This window comes from Haemaphysalis longicornis, unplaced genomic scaffold (genome assembly GCF_048455015.1).
Source record: "Haemaphysalis longicornis isolate Haplotype H1 unplaced genomic scaffold, Haemaphysalis longicornis Haplotype H1 scaffold_8, whole genome shotgun sequence".
Lineage (NCBI taxonomy): Eukaryota > Metazoa > Arthropoda > Arachnida > Ixodida > Ixodidae > Haemaphysalis > Haemaphysalis longicornis.
This window is the reverse complement of record NW_027526445.1, coordinates 128,004,140-128,015,818: the sequence shown is the minus strand read 5'-3', so window position 1 is coordinate 128,015,818 and position 11,679 is coordinate 128,004,140. Positions and strand designations below refer to the sequence as shown.

The following is an 11,679-nucleotide window of genomic DNA, read 5'->3' as shown; positions in this document are numbered from 1 at the left end:
ATCGTGCGACTAAGAAATGGTCCGCATTTAAAACGTTTGTCCTTTGCTGTGGAAGAGATCCATGCCCAGGACCTCCCATGGGTGGCTCGGTAAGAGTGTGGAAATAAGTGGCTCCGCTGGATTAATCCGAGTGCGTGCACACTGATCGGGCTGCCCTGGACTCGATGTCTTTTGCAATCCCCGGCCACCACACCGAATCTCTGGCTTTCGCTTTGCGCCGGTTTATACCTTGATGTCCTTCATGCAACAGATGCAGGACTGCTTGTCTCAAGGAAGTAGCAACTACGATGCAGCGACCTTTGAGCAGAAGCCCGTCACAGGCTGTGATCTCGTTAGCTACCGCAGCATACTTCGTCAAATGTAAGGGCAGCTTCTTCTTATGAGGCCAGTCACGTTGGGCCAAAGAAATAAGGGATGTGCACTCGCCATCCGTGCTTTGGGCTCTCTTGACGTCATCCGGATTCAATGGCAAAGTTGAGGATGCGTTGCTAACAACTTCTGTCGCGAACAACTCCACCGAGTCAAAGGGAGAAGAAACCTCCGGTGGTATCCTTGAGAGAGCATCAGCAGTTGCTAGTAGTTTGCCTGGGACATACTGCATGGTGAACTGGTAGTGCATGAGCTTGAGGCGCAGTGTTTGAACAGTAGGAGGGAGCATATCCAGTTCTATTTTGCTAAACAGAGTGACTAGTGGTTGATGATCCGTTTCCACGGCAAAGTTTATGCCCCGTACGAACTCATCGAACCTGCGCATTGCCCATGTCGCCACCAGAGCTTCCTTCTCTGTTTGACTATGTTTGACTCTGTTTGACTCTGTTTGAAAGTAAAAACTTTTGCGTCGCCAATAAGACCAAGAACTTGCTCAACGGTTGGCAATATGTGGCGTTCTCTAAGCACAAACTCATTCAGACGAGTCAGGTCAACACAAAGTCGGTAATCACCCGAGGCTTTTGGAACTGCTAATGGTGTCAGAAGTGGTCAAATAGACGCCTTCACTTATCCTTACTGAGGCAGAAGAAGAAATTATGGCCGACGAGCAATAGACTCCTGAATGCAAGTGGCTCGGGATTTCGCTTCGGCAACCCGACGCGTTCGACTTCACCAACTTGGCCAACGTGGAAAACACGTTACGAGGATTACGCAGCGGTCTCCGGAGTATGCCACGCCTCTGCTGAAGTGCAAGTACGCTCACTTTTGTACTGTATGGGCCCCGAAAGTCGACCTCTGCTCGACACTTTCTCGCTTTCTGCGGACGAGCTGCTCTCCTGCGAGACCGTCGTCAAGCGTTTTACCGAACACTTCGTGAACCCGGCTAACGAGCTCTATGAGTCTTCTCGCTTTCATAAGCGCACTCAGGAACCGGGCGAAAGTGTTGACGCTTATTACGTAGAATTATGCAGACTTGTGAAGCGCTGCAACTACCCGTCTGTTCAAGTTGAAGAGCGCCTCGTGCGGGATAGGTTCGTGGTCGGCCTCAGAGATGCTCGCCTCTCGGAGCAGTTGTGCCGTAATTCCAAGTTGTCGTTTAAGGAAGCTTGGACTCAGGCGCGGCAGTGGGAAGACGCCGAGAAAGAAAAAACGGCAAAAGGAACTGTTGGAGGATTTTCGCCAGTCGAACCAGACGCAGCCAAAGCTCACAAAGCGCCGCGACGTCCGGAGGCCAGGCAGCGGTATGCGCCGCTCAAGACAGAAATCTCCGGCGCCGCTACTTGTTATTTCTGCGGACGTTTGCCGCATCCTCGCTCAGAATGCCCAGCCCGTGCGTCCCTCTGCAATCATTGCCGAAAGAAAGGACATTTTGATGAGGTCTGTCGTTCCCGCAAAGTAAAAGCGGCCAAGCTCGCCATTATTCACTTGCATACGGTCGTCGCACCCGAGCACGCTAAGTGCGTGGATGCCACTATCATCTCGGATTCGAAAACGGCCATTCGAAATTACGCCAGAGGCATGATCTCGCCCCTGGCGCTCGGAATTCTCCTCAAAAATCCTCCTACCATACCCATAGAGCTGATCTGGACTCCGGCCCACACGGGCGTGGGGGGAAATGAGGCAGCACACAGGGCCGCTCGAGAGCTCATCGTCCGAGCAGGCCCTAGCCTCGAACCCTTTCACGGAGCCCTATCAGCTCGGGCAGTCTATTAACCTTCCAAGACATTACGGCACATTTCCGCCTCTCACGCCGCCAGCTCCCTCCCGCACACCCGGATTTATCCAACAGGGAAGAACGGCTATGGCGATTGGTGCAAACCCATACCCTCCCTTGTCGCTACTACCTGCACCGTATTTATCCTTCCGTCTACCCCTCCCCCAACTGCCCGGCCTGCGGAGCAGTGGAAACCCTGGACTTGTGGAAACCTATGGAATTGTCCCCACAACCCCTTTCCCCCCTTACCAGACGGTGGGCACTGGGCTGAGGCCCTGGGCAGCTCCGACCTGTCTACCCAACGGGTGGTCACGGCGTGGGCTGCTGCGGTCATCAGTACGCCGGTCACCACGCCCCCCTAAGGGGCCTTTAAAGGCTCAATAAAATGTTTGTCCTCCTCTTCCTCACGGTAGACAATTATACGGTCTCTTTCAAGGTGGACTCCGGTGCTGAAGTCTCGGCAGTGCCAGCTGATTTCCCTGCAGTACCCCTTCAGCTCGACAAAGTGGACAACTCGTTGACTGGTCCAGGAGGGCAACGGCTTCATGTACTGGGATTGTACGTCGCCCAGCTCTTGTGGCAAGGGAAAGGATGTGAACAGCGACTCTATGAGGTGCAGTCACTCACAACTCCCCTACTCGGTTTCCCCGCGCTGCAGGCACTGGAGGTCGTTAAATTTCTTGGAGACGTAGCGACCCCCCCCCCCCCTTCGAAGCATCATGCGGAACTGTTTAAAGGGCCTCGGCACGCTGAAAGAAGAGCACCAAATCATACTGAAACCTGACGCCGTACCATTTTCACTCAGTGCACCTAGACGTGTCCCCATCCAACTTCTGACACCATGTTGTGTTTATGTTGACCCCGACGCTGTTTTCGTCGGGGCCATAGCAGACACCACCGCAGCCGTCAGCATCACAAGAAGTACTTTATTCGGGCACGCCCCCTGTGTCCACCGTCACGGGCGGTGCGCCACCAGACAGCTGGTTGAAACCAGGAGACACCACAACAGGGATCAAGAAGCTAAGACGGACCCTCTATACTACAACGACAGACACTTTGGATGGGGCTAGCATAGTCTTAAATATTCGAATGTCGTCGGACGGCACTCTAGCCATGCCTGCGATCAGCTAGAGTGGCGTCGGACGGCACTCTAGACACTGCGTATTCTGTTTCGATACAGATTGCGGAATGGGTCACTTGGCTGTGCCCACTATGAATCGTCTACTCGCATCCCCCTGATGATGGCGTGACGCTTCGCTTATGGTGATGAGTGTGACGCATTTGGGTTGCATGACACGTGATGCACGTTGCATTACAAAGGAACCTTTGCGTGTCTCAGTAGCACGGGAGACGCATAACTGAATTATGCCGTTCGCTTGCGTGATTATTTTGTGCAAGTCTTGCAGAGTTGGATGTGACTAAAAAAATACGGACAGCTGCAATGACACCGATGTAGAGGTTGTAGGCCTTAGTCGTCAGCTGAAGACGTCGACGAGGAACACAACGAACTGTTATCGACCTGTGATACCTGTATGATACTGATAATGTTGATGGTAGTTGTAGCGTTAGTAGCCTAGTATTCGGAATACCGGTAAGAAATAAAAGCTCCGACGACACTCGCAGTACTCCTACGCCATCTTTTAAGGCACAACCGGACGACACAAAAGAGCCGAAGCGGAAGTACCCCGTTCAGTGGAAATGTCCACCCAACCGGAAGCTTCGGGGCAACTTCACGCTCCCCACCGGCCACTTTGCCCAGGCTTCGTTGATATGAAGAGGAGGACACAGGCAGGGCATTATCTGCGCATGCGTGACCGGCGTGTAATTTTCGATTTCCTATTGGCCTCCTCCGGGCCAGTCAAAAGGAATTCTGGTCTGGCCCAGCTCGTGTATCTACTTGGTTAGAGTCCACTTGGAACCAACGAGTACGCGTGTGCAGGCGCTGTGTCTCGTGCGGTTGTCCCCCTCTCTCAACAGGCCGTACTTGAAGCGACGCTCGTAGTGGAAGCCAGGGGCCGAATTCTCTAAAACGACGGGGCGTCGTTTTGAAGCGACGGGGTAGCGCCATGCAAATGCATGTGTTCTGGTGCTGGGGCCGTCGCTTTAGGGTTGTGTGCAGGAGCAGTGACCGCAGAAAAGCGCTGTTGCAAGGGCGCGAAGCGACACCCACTGCCCCCCCCCCGTTGTTTCACTTGTCGCTTCGCGCCCTTGCAACAGCGCTTTTCTGCGGTCACTGCTCCTGCACACAACCCCAAAGCGACGGCCCCAGCACCAGAACACATGCATTTGCATGGCGCTACCCCGTCGCTTCAAAACGACGCCCGTTTTTTAGAGAATTCGGCCCCTGGTTTCGGCTCCGGCAGCAAATTGACCCAGAAAAGCGCACGGCCAGCTTTCGCCTCCACCTGTGGACAGTGCTAGCTACGGCGTTCTAATCATTCTCAAGGCGTATTTTTCACGCACACTCAGTGCAAAGCGCTAACGTGCATGCAACATGCTAACTTTGAGCTCAGCGCGAGCTGCAGTCTTCTCGGTGACGTCCCATAGCTGGTGTGTCTCAGAAAATCACAGCGTCATCGGCGAACGCACAACAACGCGCGCTACGGTGGCGTTATCTCGTAGCCCGTCGCCGCTGCCGAGCATGTCTGTCGCGGCCTCGGCAACCCGCCCTCCCCCTTCCATTGTCGCCATACTTTCCTCCTTTGCTTTTCTTCTCGCTCTGTCTCGTCTATCCTCGGCGTCCTTTTCGCCCGCTCTGTTACAATGAGGCCGATGGCTACGCGAAACCATCCTAGCGGGCGCTTAAGAGCGGCACTCAAAAAATGTCTGTTAGGTTTTGGCTGCATCCAGCGGGATACCTAACCAGTCAACAAACATTTCCTCCGTGAATCGATTGCCCCCCTTCAATCTACGCGGCATAGTGTCGAACGGCTGCTCACGAGAGAGCACCGACCAAAGTGAAATAAGATACGGACTCAAACCAAGCTGCTGCGCGTGGCAAGCTGCTCAGTTGCGGGGCATTGCAAAGACCACAGCTTCCCCTTAATTCTTCAATGTTCATTGACGTCAACTGATACGAATCACCTCGGGGTCTAATGGCCCAACGTGGACTCCGTTGCAGGCGTTCTCATGTATATACGTATAACCAGGCGTGTAACGCTCTGCTGTCGAAAAGCAGTCAGCTATGTACATCGCGAAAGACGTGTCACGCCATGCACTTAATGTGCCCCGAACGCATTGCTCTAGAAACGTTCAAGCGTTTACAATTACTGACGAAGACACTACTGCGCACGAGACTAAAAACACCGCTTGCCAACTGTATAATTTCTAGATTGCATTCGGCCTAACTAGCTGCATGACCGCTTGCACCCCCTCCCCCTCCCCGAAAGTCCCTCCCTGTACAGCAGGCATTTCTCAAGCATACTGTGGCCCTTTTCTACGAGCACCAGTGAAATTAAGCTTAATTAGTCGCGTTCGCATTAATCCCCAACCGCTTTTTTTACCTTTAAGCTCCTGAAAGTTGACAGCAGATTTTGAGTGATGCCTTTTTCGTATAGGATACCAACCAGCTCACCTCGGCCGTTTTCAAGTGCTCCGCAACTTCTACAAAATATTTCGAGTGGCGCCGCTCCTTCTTCGGGGTCGATCCAGTCACGCTCTCCTCCGCCGTTTTCGAACTGTTGGACCGCTGAAAGGCATTAGGGACCGAGCCAGTACTGGGCGTCCTCTTTTCGGGATGGTTATACCTGAATGTGACTTGTCTTTGGCTGGGCTTGCGTCCTTAGAGCTCTTGTGGCCTCTAGGCTAGCCAGATTTGTTGGAGTGGTTGTCCCGTCCATGGGAGTGCATCGTCCAAAGTTGTTGTTGCTCCTTTACTGATGGCACATACCCACGTGGGGGATTGGCCAGGAAACAGGGTGGCTTTTTGGGTCTAACACGCCCACCTCATAGCATTATAAAGTGCAGCCTGTAGAGTTGAATTGGGGAAACGGTTACAGAATTATATAATAGAACTGGAGAATTGAATCATAGACTGATGTCATTTTTAGGAGAATAGGATAAAAAAGGAACTGGTGATTACGACGCTCCCTGATGCGATATTTTGGCGCAGCAGCAGTGCGCTGAGGCAGCATTCACTCGTGGGTTCTCTCTACGGCAGCGATGAGCCTCTGCGTCAGCGGCGCGAACTGCGTCTTAGGAAGCGAACGCACATGTCACGCTCACGCTCCCCTCACGTTTCCCCGAGCGCGAGCGTGAGGCTCTTGTAATAATGGGGAAATTGGTTCTCATCTATGATGGAGGATCTGTCTGACCAGCCGACCTGTTTGAGGTTGCTCCTCGCAGGTGCCTTGTTCCTGAATCTTGAGCTGGACCTCGACTGCTGTCTGCTGCCGTCAGCGCCACGTGTTGAACCGGCGTTGGAGGTACTCCTAACCCTTCGTCTTGGAGTCGCCGATCGGTTCCTTCGATTTTGGCTCGAAGTCCTGTCCCATCTCGACAGCCGCTGCTGCTCCTGCTCCTGCTCCTGCTGCTGCTGCTGCTGCTGCTGCTGCCGCTGCCGCTGCTGCCGCTGCTGCTGCTGCTCGTCGCTGCTGCTGCTCGCGGAGGCAGTGCTACTAAGACAGCTTCAAACCGGGTCCCTACCCACCCCGGCTCTGATGCACCGAATGGATCCGGAAGCATACCCTACTGCCAAGTGCCAGCTCTGCTGCAGGGAGACTGCAGACCAGAAACACATCTTATGGAACTGTGTCACGAGCCCAATAGAAGCGAGGTCAAGAACCATCCCGCCACGGCTTGCAGAAGCCGCAAGGAGCTACACCTACGAAAATCAACACTGGGCCATCCAGAAGGTCCTGCGGGCGCTCGCAAGGCATGAGACTCGCGAGTCGTCAACGGCGAGCTCACGTCTCGGATGAGTAGCCACCAGGACGACGCCGAGGCCCGCGTCGCGGCGCGTAAAAACGTCGTTCTGCCGGCTTAAATAAAGTTTAATCAATCCAATCAATCCAATCCAATCTCTGGAGAATAACGTACGGAGTGACGAAGCGCATCGAACATCCTTTGGTGCCCGTAACGTGAGCGCCTTCGCACAGGGAGCCCTTTGCCACGCAGGTGTGGTCGGGACCTGGGTCGCGCGTGCCGCACTCGTGGCAGGCGCGTGTTCCTGGGTGTGGGCAGGGCGTGTTACGGTGGCCCACCTCGTAGCACACACTGCACACTGGTACTGTTTTCTTGTGGAATGTGCAGCGGTGTGCCGTTCCGTAGAGGTAGACGCAGCGGGGAACTTCTGACCAATTGCGAACGGCAGGATCATAGTAGTTGACTTTTTCCCCATCCGCCTTGCTGCGTACAACTCGAAGTCGTCCTGCGCGATGTTTTTAATGATTTCTTGAATTGTGAATTCCTCCGGAACTCCCTGAATGACACCCTTGACTGAGTCATCGGGCGCAAGCCCGTATATCTCCACAGAATTTTTTTCATCCTTGATTTTGATGTCAGTTACACCGATTAATTTCTCGCCAATATGAACAGACGGCGTGCTTATCGTTGCAGTATTCTGGGCTTGGTCGATCTGCAGGTGTGTGTTCGCTTCACGCCAGGTTGTGGTGGTGGCGTGAAGGAGAGCCAGGGTCAGCTGTGAAGGTAAGATATGCTGCAAGTTGAGCCCACCGCGGGGTCTCAGGACTAGCTTGCAATAGTCCCTTGGCAGAGGCTTGAACCAATGCCTGGCTTGACGAAGTGTAGGTCTTGACTGCCACCCCGGTGGCGAAAGCGACGGTGCTTGCTTGGTTTGGTTATCGGTTAGGCGTAGCTGTCTTTGGTCCCGGTGTCGTTGCGCTCTTGATATCACCTCACTCCAACTCTTCACCGACCCTGTCTTTCCCTTTACGGACAAATTCTGCCTCTCTGCCCAACTCTCATTGTCTTGATGCATGCAGTTAGCTTCTTCCTCATCCCAGTCGTGGGCTTCTACGACGGCCGCATCACCATCGGCGCCAGGCACGAGCTGTTGTTCCATTTCCATACTAGCAGCTCTAGCGATAGGCCGAGCCCGCCCTCTCGGAAAAAGTGTCCTAATAGCGCCAAAACCGCGCTCACCGGTAGAATGTCGATGTCTTCGGGTGCCCCTCACTTAACTGAGTCCGATGACAGCAACAAGTTCTCATCAAACTCGATTTGGCCGCAACTTCGAGTATTCAACACAGAGCTCATTGAAAGACGGTGCTGCTACCTGCCCGTCTTCGCTTGGCTCCTCAGGCGGGGACGAACTTAATTAGGCCGGCTTCGTAAGGGCGCGGCAGCGGAATCATCTCAGCGCGGGGGGCGGGGAGAGGCGCGGCTTCTCGAGCAGCCACATCAACGCCGTCAGCGGGAACATGATTGAACGAATCTCACTGACGTGGCGAAACGTGACGAGGCAAGGCAGCAGCAGGACAGGCAACGGCAGCAAGAAAAGTGGCCTTGCGAAAGGTCTACCAGTAAAACTCCCGACACAGTAGAGACGTGGCGGCAATGCCCGTTGATCGCGGAGGAAAGCAAGACGCAATTGGCAGCCCAGCGTCGACATTGGAAAGAGGGGGAGAGAGAGAGAGACAATATTTTGATTGGAGAAGGAAGGGGGAAGGATGTGGAGGGTGAAGCTTAGAGCCGCCTTCTTTTAGCCAGCTCCTGGTGGCCTTCATGATGAAGTCCGCCAGGCTCCCCTGCTCCGCCAACTTGGTTGCACTAGTCAGCCACTCTCTAGTGCCATAATTAACTTGGTGTTTGGGCAGACCCACAGGATGTTGGTTTGATCCTGCGATACCTTACAGCTTGCACAGATTGGGAGGGGTGTGTCTTTGGTTCCTGTGGAGGCGAAGCATAGCTGGTGTGAGCAGCGTGTTTGTCTGTGCTTTTCGAAGGGTAACCTGCTCCTGCCGGGTCAGTTATGCGCGAGATGACGTTATATCGGATAAATGGGACTGGAGCGTTAGGGTAGAAGGATTAGGGTTCTTGATTTGGTCACTGATGTCGGACGTCCAGATGAGTGTTTCGAGGGTGAGCGGACCAGACCCTTTCATCCACGACATACCAGTGTGCGCAGGGATCCAGTCAGTAACACTAACTGGTTCATTGCAGAAAAAAAGAGGTAACTAGCCTGGATGGCTGGTGTTTTGGCACGAAAGAATGCATGCCGCTTCCGAATTGGCGTAAACATAGGTGATTCTGCTATATAGGGTCGGATTGATGAGGTGCTGCGAGGGCTGTTGCTTGAATTTTAAATGCAGAGCATTTCTTTAACTCACGATGTCACCCGGCGTTGGCGTGCCTCGGCGTCCGCAACAGCCGTTCCAGGTGCGCCCTCTCCCCCACTCCTCCTCTCCCGCATCACGCTACCCCCCTCGCTCTCAACAACAGGTCCGCACCCCTCCCCCTACACTATATAAAAAAAATAATACTTACCGGCACCTGGTTCCGATCCCACGACCCTGCGGGCGGAACGCAAGGTACATGGTGCTCTACCCACTGCGCCACAAAGCCGACACAGAATGGAAGGCTACGAACGCGCCTTATATCCTTGGCTCATTCAAACTACGTCGAGAAGCTGCTGATACAACGCATTCACTACCTGTGGGCGGAACGCGAGGTACATGGTGCTCTTCCCACTGCGCCACAAAACCGACACAGAATGAAAGGCTACGAACGCGCCTTATATCCTTGACTCATTCAAACTACGTCAAGAAGCTGCTGATACAACGCATTCAATACCACCAACTCCCCAAACACTAAACGTTAACGCAATACACCCACCCCCTATGCGACGCATTTACTCGAGTCCCCCTCGCGGGGAGATGGGCCCTTTTTTGCCTCACCCTCTGGTTGGCAGCTGCGGAGATCAGTGTGCTCTTCCCCTTTGGTGGTGATGAAGACAACCGCACACGTGTTGGCTCTCCGGCTGCGTCGGTGAGATCATCATTATTGTCTGGTGCACTTGCGATCTTTTTGCAATAATAGCTGGCTCAAAATTTTCGGCGGGTGGGGTTCTTTTCCACGTCCATATGCCATGGGATTGGGGGTGCGAGTGGCCGCAGAACTCGTTGGGGAATTGGGGTTTTGACGCATCGGTTCCTCCAATGTGGGTTATACTGTACTTTTGACATAGCGTTATGAGCTCGTTCACAGCAGACGAAGAGGCACAGCAGATGAAAGACGATCTGAAACCAGATGACTGGTATTCACAATGATAAACCGCGGGAATACTTTGCTATGATTCGTATGAGCTCTTATGCAATTATTTGCGACTATCATAAACAATCGAAAAAAAATGCTGTGGTTCACCTTTGGTTAACCCTAGTTGATAGCGAAAGCTTTACTGCCCTGGCTAGGCCCATTGTCGAGATGTGGTTTCGCAATGATATACAGACATGTTTGCAATTAACACACTGCATATTCATCATTTTTTTTTGCCTCAGAGCATTTTTAAAGCCTCGCCGCTGTACGAGTGGCCACAGCTGGATGTTCGTCTTCCCCATCACCCACGGCTCAGCGCCGCACGTGGCCTCCTGGCCTTCCTTTGTGGTGCACGCTTATCGATGCGGCGGCGACCTTCTCGCCTTCCTCCGCAAGGTGCCGTCACAGGTTCTGCGTATGTCTCCGTTCCCTCCTCGCCTGTCTCCGCCATTGGGCCGCTGCTTCGTGCCGAGCGCTCCACCAGGTGGCGGCACGGGTCCCGCGCACGCCTCCGTTTCCTCTTCGCCTATCTCTCGCCAGAAGGGTTACAAGCTGGTCTAGTTGGAAAGATATATTCTTGGATGAAACCAGTACGAACTTAAACAAGGACGAAGGAAGGGAACACAAGCTGTATCAACATGCGTTTGAAAGAGCATCCCCCGTCATCCTAGCCTTCATCACATTGTACTAAGTGAAGTGGATGTAAACCTAATTTTCCTGCCACTGACATTTTATTTAGGCACCGTAAACAAACGCCCCGCGAAATTATGCAAGCGTTCCACATAGACAGGTTTTACCAAAAATGTCAAAGAAATAATCTAGATATCAACGAAAACATATGCAGAAGTGGCAGCTACCCAGTCACTTTGCAGTGATTTTTCTGACATCAATAAAGTCCTTTCCATCCATCCATCTGACATCACAGAATCTTGTCTGCGCATTGGCGGTTGCCACCACGAAACATGACTGGGTGATCGTAGTGGGGCTTCTGATATCGTTTGACCATGTCACTTGAGTGGTAACACAGTCGCAACTTTTTTAGGATTGCCCCATATTGAGCCACCTGTACATACCATGTTACATTAGCGTGAAATTTGAAACTTAAAGGTGAAGAAGACTAGGTGAATTTAGGAGTGGGGTTTCAACCCGGAACCTACGGAATGCGAGTCCAGTACACATCTTGACTGCATGAATTTTGTATCTAGCTTGCAAAAGGTAGACCTAATCAATTGGTTGTGACCTCTGGCTTAAAAGCGGGCTACTTTTTTGTACCGGGGTCCTAGCACCCAGCTGCGGTTCCCAAGAATGATGTCAAGTTTCCC

General features: G+C 53.0%; 1 pseudogene; it reads left to right on the top strand.

The window, feature by feature from the left end:
* The first annotated feature begins 77 nt into the window (after positions 1-77).
* Positions 78-10,918, top strand: LOC144148471 (uncharacterized; annotated as a pseudogene).
* Positions 10,919-11,679: the final 761 nt, after the last annotated feature.